The 21009-nt window shown below is 34.5% G+C and overlaps 1 pseudogene; it reads left to right on the top strand.

The window, feature by feature from the left end:
* The first annotated feature begins 684 nt into the window (after window positions 1–684).
* The window catches only part of LOC109051574, a 60869-nt pseudogene continuing 40544 nt past the window's right edge, over window positions 685–21009 (top strand).

Here is a 21009-nt window from a genome sequence, read left to right as displayed (position 1 = left end):
GTTGTAATGAAAAAGAGTAGTATTTAATGTGTCATTTAACTTATGAAAATATGTTCAAACACTTTACTAAAATAAGCTTTTTTGTGTCTGTTTGGATGCAATGTGTAAAATATATATCTATATGCATGTGAAAATGGGCTGAGAGTTTAACGAATTGTCGGTTCAGATTCAGACAGGAATGGCGTGTTTGTGGTGTTTTTTTCTGCTAGTAAGTGAAAACACAAGAATGTGTGACGTGCTCAAACACAACAGACACTGCTTTTGGAATCAGCTCCTGCAAATTAGAAAACAAAACAAGTACTGGGTTTCATTCAGCAAATCATTCAGCTTTGTTATGCATATTGTTTTTGTATTTCAAAAACGATAGAAAATTGCATTTAAAACATGAAGTGTTTGTCTCAGATGTTTGTGTAGTTCATAAGGAGTAAAAATAGCACAAATAAGACTCTTCCTGTCATGCGGAGCTGTAAAATGAATGTGGAGCAGCTCATGTCGAGTGCAAATCTGAGCACAGTTGGAGACGAGGTTGAGATCTGATTCTCTAGAGGAGACCAATGTGAGATCACTGGCCTCATTTTCATTTTGAAACATGAACACTCTTGTGTAGCTGCTTGTAAACGATCTGTAGTGTGTAAAGCGCTATATATGTATAAATAAATGTGACTTGATTATGATGAATAACTGTGTTTCTCTCTTTCTGTCACAGCGGTGCTTCAGGTGTCAATATCACTGAATAAAGTGGAACTGAGTGTTGGAGAGTCAAAATTCTTCACATGCACAGGTAAGAACGAAACCTGCTGACACATTAACACACCTGACTTATCACATCAAATATACATCTCAATGATCTGAATGTTTTTAGATGACTAGATGTGGACTAACATTTGCAGTGTGCTTTAAAAGTTAATACACTGCAGTTCAAAAGCTAGTTTTTATTCTTTTTTTTTTTGAAAAGAAGAATTTTCTGCTCATCAGGTCTGCATTTATTTGATCAAAAATACTATAAAATTGTAAAATATTATTATAATTTAAAAAGCTGTTTTCTATGTGGATATGTATTAAAATATAATTTATTTCTGTGATGCGCAGCTGTATTTTCAGCATCATTACTCCAGTCTTCAGTGTCACATGATCTTCAGAAATCATTCTGATATGCCGATTTTATGCTCAAGGAACATTATGTTTTGCACTCTTTTTACTCACTTAAAACCTGATCAAAGGAGCAGATTCCTTAAAAAAACAAACAAAAAAAAAGCATGCAAAAATCATGAATGGTGGCTTCTGGTGTTGCATCATGGAAGCAAATGGAAAAACACCCCTCAGTTAATCCAGAAAACTGAAGCTCTGCTGTTTTGTCTTTCCTCGGCTCTCTTCTCCTCATCTTTCTAACTCTGTAACTCGCTAACAAGTCCCTCACATGTGACTCGTCCCAGGACTCCAGCGCTCTCACGGAGAGGTTAGAGAGTTCAGGCCCTTCTGATTGCAGAGGGCCAGAAAAACAGACTCCCACACGGCTGCTTTATGACCTTCAGCCGAGCAGCTTTACAGAGCAGATCACCTGGAGTCTGCATCTGGCGCTCGCTCGTTCTCCATGTGGCCCCTCATTAAAGCCAACAGCGGCCAGAGCTAAAGAGCTGTCGCAAATTACAGAGTAAACCAGATCGGAAATGAGACGCTCGTTCAGATGCATGGGATTTTTCATGCAGGAATTGTTTCTATGGGAGTGTGCATGTGAGGTTTTTCTTCTAACTGTGTTAATAAATGCCTATATGTTGATTTTTCTTCAGTTATTGGTGAGCCGGTGAGCATAAACTGGTTCAGTCCTCAAGGCGAGCGCATCATCTCGAATCAGAGAGTCATCGTGCATACGGAGGGCGTGCGGTCCAGGCTGACCATTTACAACGCCATCATCGAGGACGCTGGGATTTACAGATGCCAGGCTGTCGACGCCAAGGGACAAAGCCAGGAGGCCACGGTGGTGCTGGAGATTTACCGTGAGTTGATGAAGGAATGCATATGAATGAAGGAACTGATTTTAGCAATGCACTAAATGTCCCTGAGAAATCCTGCACACATTCCTTGAGGACCTCGGTGTGTTATTCACTTGCAGTTACTGGTGAAATAATGATATGAGCCTCTGAAATGATGATGAAATGTTTCATGATGCTCATCATTATCAGACCTTCAGTAAGTCTTCCTTGAATACTGTGGTGTTTCTGGGCAGAGTTGAGCTTCTTCATCTTACAACTACACAGTTTTATGTAGATTTCATTAATATTGAGGCAAATTAGCGGCTTGTCACATTGACCCTGATAATTCAGATCCGGCAGAAACGAAGCCACACACCGTCCTCCTGCGCAGCTCTTCTTCAAAGCACCTTTTCATCTGAAATAGAGCAAGACCTGTGAGGTTACATAACATCAGAACGGTCACATTTTCACTTCAGATTTCATTCAAGAGCGAACGGCATCAGATATCAGCTCGCTGTACTTGTTCTACCTGCATGTTGAGGTGAAAACTCATTCACTTTCTGCGTGCTGACAGTCGTATGCGTTTTGCACATAGTGGAATTATTGCTCTCCGGAACTTTAATTGTTATTTTTTATTAGTAGCAATAGTATTTTTTTTTTATTTCGAAATTCTGTTTCTTTTTCTTGTATATTGTATTTGTTCTGCATTCTGTGATGATTTACAAATGCAATCAAATTAATTCATAAAACTTTAATAGTTCAGTCAATCTTTTCAAATGCATTCACGTGAAAATATGACAGTTTATATAAAAATAGTATTTTTATTTTGTGCTGCAACAAGTATACCACATAAATTAAAACTGGATGAAAATAAAAATGTTTTATTGTTTTTATTATGTTTTAGTATCACTGTGGGTATTATTTTCTGCAAAGTACAATTTAGTATAGTATAGCAATAAATATTTTTGAGTTAAACTGAACTTTTACCGGGTTGTCATGAAGACCTCTGATTTGTATTTTATTTTATTTTAATAGAATTTTTTATTTTCCCCCAAATTCTGTTGTCTTTGTTAATTCCTCTGCATTCTGTGATTTTTAAAAAAATATATTTTATTATATATATATATATATATATATATATATATATATATATACACACACACACACATATATATTGCTATTATTACTCTTGTTATTAGTATATTTAAGTGTGCAATAGCAATATATTTCTGTCATAATTTCCCTTTTAAATTTTTTTTTTTTCAAATTCTGTGTTGTCTTTAATTTATTAATTTATTATATATATATATATATAATAAAAATATTTTTTTTAATCACAAAATGCAGAATAAACATATAAATATATAATTTATTTATTTTTAAAAAATGTATTATTACTGTTGTTATTAGTACATTTAAGTGTGCAGTAGCAATATATTTCTGTCGTAATTTCCTGTTAAACCAAACTTTTGTTTTTGGAACCGAAAGTTATGAATTTCACACAATTCCGGTATTTCTCAGAAAACAGAACTTGTTTTGGATAAGAACCGGCTCTCGGTTCCCAACCCTTCTTGCTGTTGATGTCATTCAGGCAGAACTGGGACATTATGAAGGTCAATACACTAAAAAACAACAAAAAAACAACAACAACAAAAAAACAGCAAATCACTCTTAATCAAACCAACACGACAGTTTGCTTTCCTCATTCGGTGATTTCTGTCAGATGACCTTCAGTACAGTCTGTTTGGACTGAATAAATGTGTGCAACAGTGTAGAATCAGACCCAGTGTGGTGCTCGGAACAGAACAGAAACATGATTTCAGCCAAACAGCGAGAGATTCTGTCTGTTTACAAGCACTGAATGCCATCACGTTCAAAGCTTACAGAGACGAGGGAGAAAAATAATCATTTTGATTAGCCAGTAAAAGAGCTTGATTCATTCGATTTGTGAACTCAGTGGTTGCTCGTTCATCATTCAGGAGAGTAACACTATGTTTTGATAGTGATACTTTACTTTCATTCTGCTGACAGTATGTAACTTTTCAAGTACAACTTGTTCTACTGACCCTAACTGTAACCTAACAGTCTAGTAATGCTCTAATGAGAGTGAGTTACGTTAGTTACAAAGTAGAATGTCTAAAGTGGAATATTGAAATAAAGTGTGAACATAAATACATATAGAGCATTAAAATAGCACCGCAAATTGAATGAAAACTGTTTCTGTTCATATGGAGATGTCTTATTTTAGTATTGAGATACTGTTATATTATAGTTTTTAGTATTTTTTTATTCAGAAATTTTTAGTTTTAATGTTTATAATGTTATAAATAAGCAAAATACATTTAAGTCTTATTTTATTCTTTTAAATTTATTAGTAACATTTAATAAAATAATGTGTTAAATAGCATTGACTGACAATGAGCAATGCATTTGTTACAGTTTTTTTTTTTTTTTTTAATCAATATTTGTTAGCATTAGTTAATAAAAATACTAAATAAATTCTGTTAGTTCATGTTAACTCAGGTTCATTAAATTATATGAATGGATACAACTTGATTGTAATCAGATGATTAACATTAACTAAGATTATTAAATGCTGTAGAAGTATTTCCCATCATGTTAACTGATGTAGTTAAAGTGTAAAGCGTTGCTGGAGTTTGATGACGCTGTGTTTGTCTGCTCTCAGAGAAGCTGACGTTCCTCGAGGTGAAGACGCCGCAGGAGTTTCGGCAGAGCGAGGACGCGGAGGTCGTCTGTGATGTCATCAGTTCACCGGTGCCAGCCGTGTCCTGGTTCTACAAGAACCGAGAGATCACGTCTGAACCCAACAGTAAGAACACTCACAGTTCATACACACACTCATATGTGACCCTGGAGCACAAAACCAGTCATAAGGGTCAATCTTTCGAAATCGAGATTTATACAGCATCTGAAAGCTGAATAAACAAAGTTTCCATCGATATCTGGTTTGTTAGGAGGACAATATTTGGTGCAAAAAAATAAAAAAATCTAAATATTAAGAAAATCAACTTTAAAGTTGTTCAAATGAAGTTCTTAGCAATGCATATTACTAATCAAAAATTAAGATTTGATATATTTACAGTAGGACATTTACAGAATATCTTCATGGAACATGATCTTTACTTAATATCCTAATGATTTTTGTCATAAAAGAGAAATGTATAATTGTGACCCATACAATGTATTGTTGTCTATTGCTACAAATATACCTGTGCTACTGATGACTGCTTCTGTGCTGCAGGGACACAGATATATATATATATAACACGGTACTACAGAGTATCAGTATATCATGGAATTACTGTGGTGCATGTAAAAAAAAAAAAAAAATCATGCTAAATAAATAATATTTCTCCATTAATTTAACTCACCAAATTATTTTAACCAATTTTTTCAAAAAATTTTAAGTGATTCCAGATTCAGCTTGATTATTTAAATCTGAAGTTGAAATGAGTTTTACAGCCAATTTCATTATACTTAAATAATAATAATAATAATAATAATAATAATAATAATAATAATAATAATAATAATAATAATAATAATAATAAATAATAATAATAATAATAAGGCACAGACCTTACTTTTTTAAGTTGAAGTGGAATTCTAATTTAATTAAAAAATGTTTTAAGTGTGCTGTGGTACTTTTTGATGCTGTTTTGTTTTTGATTGTTGATTATTTGTAATTGCAGTCCAGATATTGTATTTCGGTTCATCTCTTGGGATTTCTGCATTAGTAAATTTCAATAGAGCTTAGGAAAAATGTGCTATTTTCTGCTTGTTTTGATAAATAAAATATTTTATTTTTGGTCAGTAAATATACTGTCATTTAAAATATGTCAATTTTAATGGAAGCTTGTCTCCACCAAATAAAAAAAAAGAAAAATTTTAAAATTTTACACTTTTATATCACAAAACTCTACTAAAACAAAAATAACTTAATTAATAAGTAAAAAAATAAGAATTGTGAGATACAAATGTGCTATCATAAAAAAATAGTATTTTTTTTTCCCTCAGAATTGGATTTTTTAACTGGCTTCCATTCATTTAAAAAATTCAGAGCAAAAAAATATATATATAAAAAAAGAGAAAATATCTTAAATGAATATGTTTTATTATATGGCATGATTAATATATTTTATTACATGATATGATTATTATCATATTTTTAAATGTGATGGTTTCATTAAATATGGTGATTATCTCTAAGGTAGACACTCAGTTTAATGTATTATATTTCTCATCTGAATCTAACCGTGTATTATCAGCAAATGGTAAAGTCATCCAGCTATTTATGTAAATTAAATATGTTAGATGTGTTAATTATTGTGCTTTTAACCTCAGCAGCAGGGGACTTTTGACCCCTATCACCACACTTTTACATATTCTTCTGTTATTGAAAAACATCCACTAAAAACCACCAAAACACCAGCAGACTCAAACACATCAATATTTGAATGCGTTTTGGGTTAAACCACATTAAGTGTCTGAATTCAGTAAAGTTCTCTGCTGAGGGAATAAAAACTTCCGTCTACATTTTAGGTGTCAAACCATTAATTAGAATTCAAAGGCAGAAATCTGACAAGCTATCTGCACTTTCCAGCCCGGGAGATTAAAAGATGGAGATTTTGATTATTTTTATTCTAATTAAGGAGTCGGTTATAAATATCTCTCCTGAACGAGAGGAGAAAAGGTGTGTGTTTATCAGCGAGGGACGACAAAAGCCAGAGCAAGGCAGTAATCCGAAAGGTGTTTCATTTAGCAAACGTCCTTGAAATGGGAGCAGAAGTAGTTTTGAGGATTGATGATAAAATTTTCCTATTATTGCGCACAGATGAAAAAGGGGTCTGTTGATTAAATCCTCATCTTTCTTCTTTCTCGCAGCACACAGGGCTATATTTCTGTCAAATGCTTTAAATATAACACAATGACTTTAAGTTCACTTAGAAACCTTTGCCTGGTGGTTTTAGTTTAGCGATCAATCCGAAGATTCCAGGACTGTGACGTCTGAAATGTTTTTTGGCAAAGACACAAGTGCATTTGTTATTACTGACATTTGATAAAGCAAATATATCAGTATCACTATCACAGCATCACATTACATTTGTTGAGCATTGCATTTGTAACATTGTAACATTGTAGAACAGCCTAGCAACAGCACTCAAACCACTCAGAACACCTTAGCAACAGCCTAGCAACCGTCCAAAACAACCTAAAAGCATGCATGCCAACACACAAACAAAGAAAACCACTCAACTACATAGCAACACACTAGCAACCAACTGGAACTCCATGACTGCATTGCAACACAAACAATCAGAACACAGTAGCAACTGCATAGCAACATTTTTGCAAACACTCAAAACACCCTAGCAATGCCACAGCAACACACTAGCAACCATTTGGAACTTCCTAGCAACTGTAGAACAGTCTCACACAGCTGTGACGTCTGTGTTTGTGTGTCTTCCTGAAGGCAGACTTCAGGTGCTTCCCAGCAACAACCTGCAGATCCTGCGAGTGAGTAAAGCTGACGAGGGAGTGTACCGCTGCGAGGCGCGTGTGGAGGCCCGAGGAGAAATCGACTTCAGGGACATCGTGGTGCTGGTCAACGGTAAGAGCTGCTCTTCACACACTTCCTCACTGATCTCTGAACAGCGCTGCACTGTCACAGACTGACCCGCCAACACTTCACCAACTCAACAACAATCAGATGAAATATCATAACACTGATACAATAAGAATAGAATAAGATGACTTAATCCGTGGGATCTATCTATCTATCTATCTATCTATCTATCTATCTATCTATCTATCTATCTATCTATCTATCTGTCTGTCTATCTGTCTGTCTGTCTGTCTGTCTGTCTGTCTGTCTATCTATCATTATTTTTATGATCCAAACAACATACATTTTGCTAAAAATGTATATTTTTATTGGAATTGTAATATTTCACCCTAATTTTCTTTCATAAATCTATTTTACACTAGATAAAATAAATGGTTACACTCAGAACCTTTAGGACAAAAATATCCTAATTAAAACCCATTTAAACCACAATATTTAATCCTAGTGCCATTTAAGCATAAAATCATAAAGAAACAATTTGCTTACAGGCTAAGATTCAGCTGGCAATGATTATTTATTTATTTATTTATTTATTTATTTATTTATTTATTTATTTATTTATTTATTTATTTATTTATTTATTTATTTATTTATTACTATTTTTAAATGTAACGCTTATAAATTCAAATTAAACATTTTTACAATTTTTAATTTTTACACATTTTAATTGTAACTTTTTAAATATTTAAATGTAACTTTTTAAATTCAAATATCAAATTTTTACTATTTTTAAATGTAACATTTAAAAAAATAAAGGTAACATTTTTACTGTTTTTATTTGCAACATTTAAAAAATGTAAATAAAAAAAGTTTTTTTTTACTCTTTTTAAATGTCACATTTTTATTTATTTATTTTTTTTTACTATTTTTTGAATGTAATGTTTTTTTTATTTAGTGTAACTTTTTTTTTTCTTTTTTTTTTTTACTATTTTTAAATGTTACTTTTTGCATTTTTAATTCAACATATAATTTTTTTTTTTAATTAATCAGTTGCTGATGCTGTAAATGAATTTAGTTTAAATGAATGAATTTAAATGTATTCAACAACCTATCTGGGAAGCTGCATCTGTAAATCTTGTTGTCAAACAAAACTTGAATAATTCTCTCAAAAGGCCTCTAGAATCTGTGTCCTTACTAGAAGAACAGTGATCCAAACGAGCCTCAAACAGATGGCACACATATGCAACATGACCGTGTTAACTCAAGACGGAAGGTCAAAGCAGAACGAGGTGTTTTGTTACAACACACCGATATGATCCGCTGCAGCTCAGCCAAGGCTGGGAATAAATCTAGGGCAAGATTCTGGATGCAATCTCCAGTCTTGGACACGAGACCCAGGCGTCAACGCTTGCTAGTCAGCACTCGCTAAGTGATTTAAGCAGCAGGTTGTTCTGTTTCCGAGGCAGACGGCACTTGCCATGTCTTGGGGATAATAGGACGCGCCTCATTGAGCGAGCTTATTGGATCTTCCTGAAAGCTATAAGTGGTGATGCTAAATTGAATGCAATGCACTTTTATTCGTCTTTGCGTGTTATTACATCAGTTTAAAGAAGTATGAGTTGTGCAAATACTATTGTGTCCGTTCAGGCAGAGCTCGGTGCTATCAAATCCTGACGACGGATCATTCTGCAGAACAAGGTAAATGAATGCGTTGAAAAGACGGGCGGCGTTTCGTGAAGATAAGGTCGCCGTTTGCTTGTGAGTCACAGAAGCTTGAAGTTTATGTTAATTGAAACATTTAGTCACAAATCTAGTCAGCAGAAAATTGAGTGCAAAGATGCTGAGTTGATAACCTACATTTAGAAAGTCTAGCTTTTTAGTCTCTTCAAGCTGGTTTATATTGGTTAACTGGGACTTTACCACCACAAACATCTTAACCAGCAAAACACAATAACCACATATACTTCATGTTCATTTCCCATCAAAAAAAAAATAAAAATCATAGATTTGTACATTTAGTTAATGCTAACCATCTACATTTTCATTCAGACAAATGAACAATGTCTGTTCACCAAATAGTCATATTACGGGATTAACTTCAAATTCAATGCTTTAAAAAAAAATTTTATAAAAAAAATCTTCTCATATCAAAGTGCGAAAAAAAAAACACGCACACAAAATCACATGGTCAGTTAAGTCATGAAGTTACCAAAAAGATGATTAAAGCTGCCTTAAAACTGTGCATGCATGTAATATGTTATATATGAATCCCATTAAGAACATGTCTCTGAAAAAACACACCTGATTCAACTCGTCAGCTCATTAATAGAGACTTTAATGGTGCGTTCAAGTCCTTCGCATTACTGAGCCATGACTTGAGAAGCGCCTGGTCTTTGTTTGCTCGTCTGTGTTTCTTCTAACTATTCTGTACATCTGTGCGTGGACGCGTTAACGCCGACGATTAGCATGCAGACGTGCTCTTTCCGCGCCCTTAACCCTGACTTTCATGATCAGAGGAGCGGTTTGAGCGCAGACAGGGGCCGAATCGCCAACTTCTGTCCGCATCTCCTCGATCCTTTAAAAGGAAATGTCAGCGAGATAGAGGGCGTCTCATTTGCGTCGTCCTTCGCTGATACGCATCACCAAAAAAAAAAAAACCCCAGAGTCATTTCAGCCTCTTTGAATTCTAACAGGAGGCGAATGAATAATGATTGTGCTGGAGAGACATTTTTAGGGGTTGTTTGATTCTCTTAAAGCTTCGTATCAGATGGATTCAGCTCGTCACCACACAGAGCTGTTTGGGAATAAGGACGTTACTCGGGGACATTTAAAGGGAATCAGACTGAAACATGAATGTAAAAACACGGCTGACGTTTGACAGTTAAACAATTTTCATTACAGCCCTGAGACAAAGTCGAGGAAAAAATGTCATTTGGTCAAAAAAAAAAAGTTTTCTTTTTAAAGTTTGCATAGGAACTGGAGCTTAAAACAACAATAGCAACAGCTGACTGATTGATTAATAATTCAGTGTTTACCCAAAAAAACTGAAGACCAGAAACATGCTCTCATTGCTCAATAACGCAAACATTCAATGCATTAAAAGCTTGTGTGTTTGTACTAAATATGTAATGTTTATTTCTGTTTATTTCTTACTTAACCTTTTTCACTCTGTCAAGAAAATACTGGTTCTTCATTTTTATTGTATGCAATATTATATGCAATATTTATATGTTTTTATATATTTAGCTTGTGGTTTTGTAATACATATTTAATGTGTGTTTTACTAAATCCCTTAGAAATATTAAATATTAGTTCCATATTATTCAATATATTATTTATTATTTTGTGTATAGATAGATAGATAGATAGATAGATAGATAGATAGATAGATAGATAGATAGATAGATAATGTGTAATATGTGTAAAAATCTGTGTGTGTGTGTGTGTGTATATATATAAATATATATATATATATATATATATTTTTATATCTATATATATATATATTTTTTTTTTTTTTTTTTTTTTTGCAGAAATATTCAGAAATCATGTCATATTTATACATATTTATTTATTTAAATATTATTATTTATATGACAATATATATTTATATTTTATTATATAATAAAAATATTGTTTATTTAAATATTATTATTAAGTGCAAAAAGAAAAAATGTAAAGAGCCACTTCACTTCCATGCTTCTTTTGATATCTCATGTGCGTGTGAGTTTATAGTCACATATGCATTGGAATAAATTAGACAGAAAACACAATCAGAGTGGACTGACTGGTCAAGACATCCGTTCTAGTAGTGAGTTTGAGTTTGAATACTGGACAACAGTGCGTCCGATTCAAACAAGCATCTGACTTCACCTGTACAGATGTTAAATATGTGTGTCTGGTATCGTTTCAGTTCCTCCTTCTCTCACAGCCCCACAACACCCCCAAAACCACACCCCACAACAACAAGACACAGACACTCACCCACATCACGTCTGGCTCCCCCCACACCCACGAGGTGACCTGGTACTGGTGGGTAACAGTAATGTTTGTCCAGAGACACTCTGAATGTTGCTGCTTGCTCCGAACCCTGAAGATGCAGCGATGTGTAGTGCAGTATGTAGGGCGCTGGACAGCACAGCTAGTATGTAGGGCACAGTGTCCTCGATTCATCTATTCTATCTGTATGCAAATGGTTACGGCTCTGTGGCGTCGGGCCGTGAAGAGCTGATGTGTGCTTTGATCAGACGTTCAAAGCCTTCCATGATAACTGAGGTGAGGGCCGGAAATGTTCAAACTCGGAGATCTTTCTATTGTGTGAGGGAGACCTTGAACGCGCCTGTGTAAAATGTTTGCTGGCTGACCTGCGTGGAGGGAAGAAGAAGTCGCATTGCAGATTTTAACATTTTGTTGTTGAGATCTTTGTGAAAGTATAAGAATAGATGCTTGTGAAAAATTCAGACTCTGTTTCTTTTCCATATAGTCTCATATATGTCTGGAAATATAAAGGCTGTCAAGCGATTAAAATGTTATTTTAAATTAAAATCTAGTTAATTACTTGATGTGCTGATTAATTCATTGCAAATTAACCATGCATCAATTTTGAGAAATTACCGCCAAAAATTCAGTTAATGTGTTAAATGAGAAAAGCATTGCAAAAACATTTCAAAACGTAGCTTTATATAAAAATAGCTTTCATAGAATTACTTTGTCACGCCTGTTTTTGGTTTTGGTTTATGTTCATGTTCTGATTGGTTGTCTTGTTCATGTGTCTTGTTATCAGTGGTTATTGTTCTGTCATGTGGTTCTCAGATCTGTTTGCTCATTGGTTGGTTTATGTCATGTGACCCTTATTGTTTAGTATTTATAGCCCTCATGTTGCCATCGTCTCTTGTCGAGTGTTGTCCCTGTAAACTCTGTTGGTAAGTTCTTGTTTTTGTTTACACAGAGCCTGTTCATGCCAAGTCAAGTCAAGTCAAGTCTTAGTTTATTGTTTGGTCACTTTTGAGATTTAATAAAATCTGCACTTGTGTTCTCACTACACTCGCCTCCAGTGGACTCATTACATACATGCAATTTTTTTTATATTTATATTTACATTGAGATTAAATTGATATTTAATTCATGACTTGTAATTTGCAATATATAAGCAATTTATAAATAAGTGCATTAAAACATAAACCCTAACATATTTTATACATGTTAAATATTTATAAAATAAATATTTAAATATAAATTTGTTATTGTGCTAAACCATAAAAAACATTGAATAAACATTACAAAACCTAGCTTTATGAAGAGATATTTTAATTTCGACATTGCATAAATAATTATCGGAAATTAATTTTAATTGGTGTTTAAAAATGTTATATTGAAATATGAAATTATTTCAAAGAAATGAAAGCTCTCAATATTAAAAATAAATTAAATGCACTCAATATTAAACTAAAACCACCAGTAGGTGGCAACAAATCCCTGTCTTAATGAGCGAGTCATTGAATCATTCATTCAACCGATTCATTCAGTGGCTGAATCGATGAATCACTGAGTCACTTGATTTGGTTAAAAGCATGTATTCATTCAGTAATGTCATGTCGTTCAGAAAGGCACAGCCGTTTTGTCAAATTTTTATTTGCAAAATTAAGCAAGACAGCAAATATTGACACAATAAAAATTTAACACTTTTATTGAACTTTTGTATAAAATCAATAGTGCATATATTGAAGAAAAGCAGCACTCTTGCTGGTGTGATATTGCTAAACTATATTATATGATATAAATTTAAAAAAGAGACATTTTTTGCCCTGACATCTTGAATTTTATAACTGTATTCTAATAGGCTTCTTCAAACAGTCAGTCATCCTGCATCAGCAGCTGCGTCAGTGTAAGATGACAGACAGGTCTGGGCCAAATGATTGTGTTAAATTGACAGCCATAATAAAGACGTTTGTGTTTCTCACGGATGGGATTGAATCAGGGTGAACGAGAAGATCCGGAGGTCTTTAGTAGGAGTGAAGTTATAACGTCTGAAACCATTAGTCTGAATATTACAAGCACAAAGTGCAGCAAACTTAGTTTTCACCGATTTATGATTGGCACGATAGTTTTCTAAATTGCTGAAATTAAAGTGCATTAAATCTGATGTATTTTTACCGAACAAAGTTCTCTTTAGTTCACTCAAACTTCAGAATTACAGTTATTAACAAGAGAGATGTTAAAGTGTGTTATATGAGTCATGTCACATAAGTTTGCTGCTATGAAGATACTGTGTGGATTCACAAATTAATTATATTTTAAATGCTGTTCAATTTAACAGACATTAGTAAGCATCAAGAAATTATGCTATTATTAAGTTTTATACTATTTACTGCACAATAAAGATTAAAAAGGGCATTTTCTTATAAATGCATGCATTGTCTCTCCGTTTTGTTTTTCTCAAATCCATATTTTTAATAATTTTGTCATCATTTACTTGCCCTCATGTCGATTTATGACATTTGCATCTGTGCAACACAAAAGGAGGTGTTGAGCAGATGCTCTCTTCATTTTCACTGAATAATGACTCTGAATAAATCATGGCAGAATTGTCATTTTCAATATTGCATATCATTCCTCTGAACTCTTTGCTCAGTGTGTTTCATTGAGTCTCTGAACTTTACGACTGCTTCGTTAGCTTGTTAAAGTCTAATTGGGTCCGTGTTCCTTTGTTTTTCCTGATGGCCCAGCGGCTAATTGTGTCTCTGAACAGAGACCTGCGCTCACTTCCCTTAATTGTGGCCTTGTTACTGTGATTGAATCGTTAGCAATGTGAATCTTCATTTCTAAAGTTAGTGTTTTTTTGTCTCTGCACTTTTTGTAGCTTAAACTCAGAAACTCTTAGTTTAACTAACAAGCAGGGTTATTTTAATTAATTATTTTATTCAGCAAGGATGCATTAATTAAATGATGGATTGCATAGCCTGATTGAAGACTAGTTATGTAGGCAGGAGCTAAGCCATTTAGGGCCTTATAAGTGGTAATATTTTGTAACTGATACGGAACTTAATAGGTCCCCAGTGTAGAGATTGTAAAATTGGGGCAGTATGATCATATATTCTTGACCTGGTAAGGATTCTAGCAGCTGCATTTTGGACTACCTGTAGCTTGTTTAATGAAGATGCATGACAACCACCAAGCATTGCATTACAATAGTCCAGTCTTGAGGTCATGAATATATAGCTTTTCTGCATCAGAAACGGGTAACATTTTCTGTAGCTGGAAGAATCCTGTTTTTGTAACGTGAAATTTTCTGCTACCTAACATAACACCCACATTGTTGACTGCAGAGGAAATAACCGTACATCCATCTAGATGCAAACAGTAAAATAAGAGATTCTGTGTACTGTTTGTTGGTCCAATAAGTAATATCTCTGTCTGAACCGAATTTAAGAAAATTATAGTGGTCATCTAATCTTTTACATTTTTACATTTCACACTCTGTTAGCTTAGATAATTTAGATGTTTCACCTGGTCTTGTAAAAATATATAGTTGGGTATCATCAGCATAACAATGGGAACAAATCCCATATTTCTAATATTTCCACCGGGCGTCATATATAATGAAAATTGCAGAGGGCCTAAGACAGATCCTTGTGGCACTCCATACTTTACAGCTGTTAATTGCATTGATTCCCCAGTTTCCAGAAAAATATTGTGCAGCACAACTGTTTTCAACATTAATAATTATATTCACTAATGTTTTTGGAGCAGCAAATCAGCATATTAGAATTATTTCTGAAGGATCATGTGACACTGAAGACTGTAATGATAGATGTATATAATGATGCTGAAAATACAGCTTTGATCACAGAAATAAAATACATTTTAACATATATTCACATATAAAGCAGCTGTTTTAAATTGTAATAATATTGAACAGTTTTTACTGGGCATATATTGGGCATATTTATATTTATCATATATAATTGTTCTTTTCATTTTAATAAGCTAAAATACAACATACTGTATGTATTTTTGAAGTTATGTTGTTACAATAAAATGACTCATTTTATAATATGTTTGTTTTTCCCTTAAGAGTCTGTATGCAGTCAAGTAGAATTTGCTCATTAATTACCTCGTGGATAGATGGGCTTTTTTCCTCCAAATTAATTTACACACACTAATTGAACTGGGAAGAGATTCTTATTCTATAGGCTGTTAACTCGATGACAGATGTGTTCTCAGCTGCAGTCAATCATCTCATCTGATGGTTTGTGTCCACAGGAAGGGTCACGTGATCGAGAGATCAGAGCAGTATGTGCTTAACACACTGGATGGGGGCAAAAGCACACTGACCATCAAAAACATCCGGCAGGGCGACGGTGGGCCGTACACATGCCGCGCGAGCAACAAGGCCGGGAGCTCCGAGAGCCAGCTCTTCCTCAAAGTGTTCGGTGAGGACACGTTTGCATCTTTTGTACGTTGATTGATTTTTAAAAGGTGTTTTGTTGTGGCGTCTCAGAGGAAGTCTTTCCTCATGACGGCGGTACAGACGATTCTTCTTTTCTTTTTCCATTTGGTTGCTTTCCACTCAGATTCTCTTGAAGAAAATGAAGTGATGCATCTTTGGACGTTAATGTGCTGCTATCTCGAATTTCATTTCAGAGAAATGAAAGACTGTTCAATTATCATGAAAAACTCCAGCAGGTTCTTTATGGGACCCACATTCAATTTCTGTTTTCATGAAGCTGCTGTGCATATTTACAAACTGATTATTCTGATTGGACCTCCTGTCTGTCGTATGGAAATGTACGGAGATTTATTCTTCACCATTTATATGGCTAGTTTTGTTCTGTAAAACGTGGAACATGGCTGTAATTTTGTGACATTTATATAGGGTGACCAAACGTGCCATTTTCCCAGGACACGTCCTGGCCAGGATTTCTATATTGCCTAAAATATCCACGTTTTTTCTTTGCGCTGTGCAGACCAATTGTTGTATGACAAAGTACCTGGATATTTTAGGCAATCTAGAAATCCTGGCCAGGACGTGTTCTGGGAAAATGGCACGTTTGGTCACCCTACATTTATAGCATGTGATGTTCACTAACAGGAGAGACGAGAAACAAAAACCAGATAACAAAACACAAACAGCTGAAGAGGATAAAGATGTCAGGCACTGCTAGATATTAGTGCTTTACCCCTCAAAATCCTGATTAAAACACAGCTCCTTTGTGGAAAAAATATTTAGGGAATCCTCTGATGGAAATAAAAAAATATAAATTTAAATATAGAATAACTTTAATATAGGTTAAAAAATAGAAAGTTTGTTGACAGATATTCAGCAATACAGTCAGTTTATAAATACTACTAAAAATAATAATAATAATAATCAATATGTGTTTTTGACTATTATTTTTGTTATTTTTAAATATTACAATTTAGGTTTAATTAATTTTTGATGTAGTATTGAGTTTTACTTTTATTGTTTATTATTTTATTTTTATTATTGTTATTACTATTTTACCATTTTCAGTTAGTAATTGTAGCGCTTCAACTTCAACTTATTTCAATTAGTTGCCAAGGCAATATTTCTGTTTATTATTTAATTTTTAAATTCGTGAATGTTTATTGTTTACTTTGATTAACAATAATAGTTTTGTTTCTGTTAATATTTTTATTTCTAATAATAGTTTATTTCTTGTGAATATACTGCATTGAATTTTGAATGTCTTGGTATTCATGATTAAAGCAAGTCAAAAATAACTGATTTAAAACTGAATTTATTAAATACTTTTTCTATGCTACTTTTTGTTGGACATTCAGAGGCTGCATATTGAAAACTCACAAACTTCTAGTTAAGCCTTGTATTAAGAGCAAATAGTGCAGCCAAGGGTGCGTTTCCCAAACACATCTGTGGTCACAAGTTCCATCGTTACCAATAGAGTTTAATGGAATTTGCTACCTTAGTTATCTAGCAAAGCTTTTGGGAGTTAGTAGTAGAATTAGGGTTAAGAGTCTTTTCCTGACAGTAATGACAGTTCATTCTGCTGAGCCATGCAGAAAGTGCATCATCACAAAATATGGGGAAAGTACAGTCCAAAAAATGCTGAGTTGAGAGAAAAACGATTTGGGTTGCTTTTCAACTCATTTTAACTCGTCACAGTGGGTTGTTTATTTATCTTAGGACAATGGGTGGATTTATTCTAGTTACAGGAAGACTAGCTTATTTTTACCTCATGCATGGTTTCATATTAACTTAAATCCTGTCAAATTTCGCAAAATACACTACACAACCACTGCATTTGCACAATACATCCATTTTAAATCAATTATTTTAGCCTAATTCAAGAAAAACCTTTCAATGTTCAGTGTAGTATATACAAACACATACCAGAAATACGATAAAAAATAATCATTAACCGTTTAGGGTCTGGCAAGTAATGTTTCAAAAGAACAAAATCCACATAACAAAATAACTAAAAACAAAATTAAGATGAATGAATAATTATAATAAATTGTAAAATAATCATGTATAATAGTATATAAATAATAAATCATATAATTAAATTTCACTGACTAATACACATCCTTATAAAAAAATGACCGTTTATATATATTGAATATTATTAAATTGTTCAATACAATTATTTTCATGACATTATATAATTACAAATTAATACAAATATTAGTGTTTATAAACTGACTGTAAAGCTTAACTTGTCAACCGTTGAAGAGTAATCAACCGTTGTCCATTTTCCACCAAAATAATATTCTTGAATGATGCCACAGTGGTTCTAATTGGTTGCTAGGGTGTTATTAAGCAGTTGCTAGGGTGTTGTGTATGTTTATACCGTTCAGAAAACCTTAGCAACAGTCTGGCATCCTCTTTTGAGAGTTTCTTACATGCAAACTTCACTGTGTGAACAGCAATACATCGTGGATGTTTCCCGGCTCGCGCGTCTCCAGCGGTGTATTTGTCTTTGCTGGAGTGTGTGTATGTAGCAGACACATGCTTTCGTTCTCCGCAGCCTCTGGGCGTTTCTGCTGCGTCTCCCGCTACAAAATAACTCCTTGATCTCTGTAGACGCTGTTCAAAGGCCCGTGCTGTGAAGAGCTGTTTCTGCCGGCTTTCATTCACTCCATCATGGATTTATTCAGCGAGAGCAGCAATGGCTCTTATGCATGAAACTTGTTTGCCCTCAACTCTGCTGGTGTTTAAGGCAAAACCAAGAAAGATTCATAGAGTAGCTTATCTGTGGGACACACACACAGAGACTTCTAACAGGGTTTATTGATGAGTTCAGCATTAAACAAGACCTTCCTGATGTGAACGTGTGCCACTAAAACTCTCCGGCTTAAGGGGGTTCATGCAGGAGAAGACATGGAGGGGGGGGGGGGGTTGCATAAAGTAAATCAAGATTTTTTATCATTAAAAATTGAGAGGGAAAAGGTTTTTATTATTAGAAATGTAAAAAAAAAAAAAAAAAAAAAAAAAAAATTTGCATAAAGCAAAAATTTTATAATTTCATGTTGTTAACCTTGCTATATATATATATATATCATTTGTTTCTAAAATGTGAATGAGAAACTGAGTCTAAGTGTAAGTGTGATGTCCTCTATCAGACAGAACATTGTATTTAGTGCAGATGAGGTGTAATTGAAAGCAGTTACTCTAAAATAAACTCACAGAAATGTCTGCAGTGACTCAAGGCTGTTCGCTCGTCTGTCTGTCTGTCTGTTCAGTCCAGCCGCACATCACTCAGCTGAGGAACGTGACGGCTGTGGAGGGAAGCGCTGCTATGATCTCCTGTACAGCGGAGGGAGAACCGCTGCCCGAGATCTCGTGGAGGAGAGCCAGTGATGGACAGACGTTCACAGATAAAGACAAGGTGAATAACACACAGATCTGATGCAACTCACCCAAAACGGAAGGTCTCTCATCATTCACTCAGGTTTGAAACAACATTCGAGTGAGTAAATAATGGCAGAGTTATAAGCCGCTGATTTGAGCATGAGTGAACCCAACACTTGAATGAAGGGACGAATTAACATTTTATGGTTAAGTTGAGCTGATGAAGGCTAGTTTATTCACTTTATATGCTTTAGACTTCATTATTTGTGCTAATATAATTGCAAATACGTTACATCATTGTTTGATTTCGTAAACAAACTAGTTTACCAGTTCATTGAAACAAACTTTCTGAAAGAATCAGTTCACAGAACATTTTTCTGTTTGTCTGAGGCTCTGTATTACAGGTAGTAATGTTGTAAATAATAATCAGTTTATTGCACAGACCGATTGTTTCACTTCATAAGACCTCAATATATAATTAGGAGCCACGGGAATTAATTTTATGTTGCCTGTATATGTTTATTTTTATTTATGTTTTTTGACTGTCAAAGTGCCGGTAGCCATTGACTTACATTAAATGAATCCCCAAGGATCACGGTTTCAGCTACAAATCTTCTTTACTGTTCTACTGAAGAAAAATGTCACCTACATCTTGGATGGTCTGATGGAGAGTAAATTAACAGCAACTGTTCACTTTTGGGTGAACTATCCCTTTAAATCTCACCTGCAGTATTGATGCGGTACAGTGATTGCGTAGCTCTTCCTGTTCCATAATCATTAGCACAGGCAGCATTTCTAATGATTTCATCACTACAGGACTCAGGTACATGACAGCTCCTCAAAGTCCTGTTCAGCGTTGTGTAGATAATCACTGGTGTTCAGTCGTCTGTGTCGGCCACGCCTCCCGTTTCCACTCATTTCCCTCCAGCAGAACAGCATCCTGCAGCAGCTGATGATGAACACACACTGTACAGCAGGAGTCTGAGACGCATGAGAAAGTCATGGAGCTGATGAACCAAATGAGCAAATCAAATGCCTATCTATTTATCCATCCATCCGTCTGTCCGTCTGTTTGTCTGTGTGTGTCTATATGAGTCTATCTATCAGTCTGTCTGTCTGTCTGTCTGTCTGTCTGTCTGTCTGTCTATCTATCTGTCTGTCTGTCTATGTGTGTGTCTGTCTGTCTGCCTGTCTGTCTGTATGTCTGTCTGTCTGTCTGTCTGTCTATCTGTCTGTCTGTCTATGTGTGTGTCTGTCTGTCTGCCTGTCTGTATGTCTGTCTGTATGTGTCCGTCTATCTCTCTATCTGTCTCTCTATCTCTCTATCTATCTGTCTGTCTATGTGTCTGTCTATCTGTCTGTCTGCCTGTCTGTATGTCTGTCTGTCTGTATGTGTCCGTCTATCTCTCTATCTGTCTCTCTATCTCTCTATCTATCTGTCTCTCTATGTGTCTGTCTATCTATCTATCTATCTGTCTGTCTGTCTGTCCTGTCTGTCTGTCTGTCTGTCTGTCTATCTATCTGTCTGTCTCTGTCTATGTGTGTGTCTGTCTGTCTGCCTGTCTGTATGTCTGTCTGTATGTGTCCGTCTATCTCTCTATCTGTCTCTCTCTATCTCT

The sequence above is a fragment of the Cyprinus carpio genome, chromosome B1 (assembly GCF_018340385.1).
Source record: "Cyprinus carpio isolate SPL01 chromosome B1, ASM1834038v1, whole genome shotgun sequence".
Taxonomy (NCBI): Eukaryota; Metazoa; Chordata; class Actinopteri; order Cypriniformes; family Cyprinidae; genus Cyprinus; species Cyprinus carpio.
Note: the sequence above shows the minus strand (reverse complement) of the source record. Positions and strands in the feature narration are given on the sequence as shown.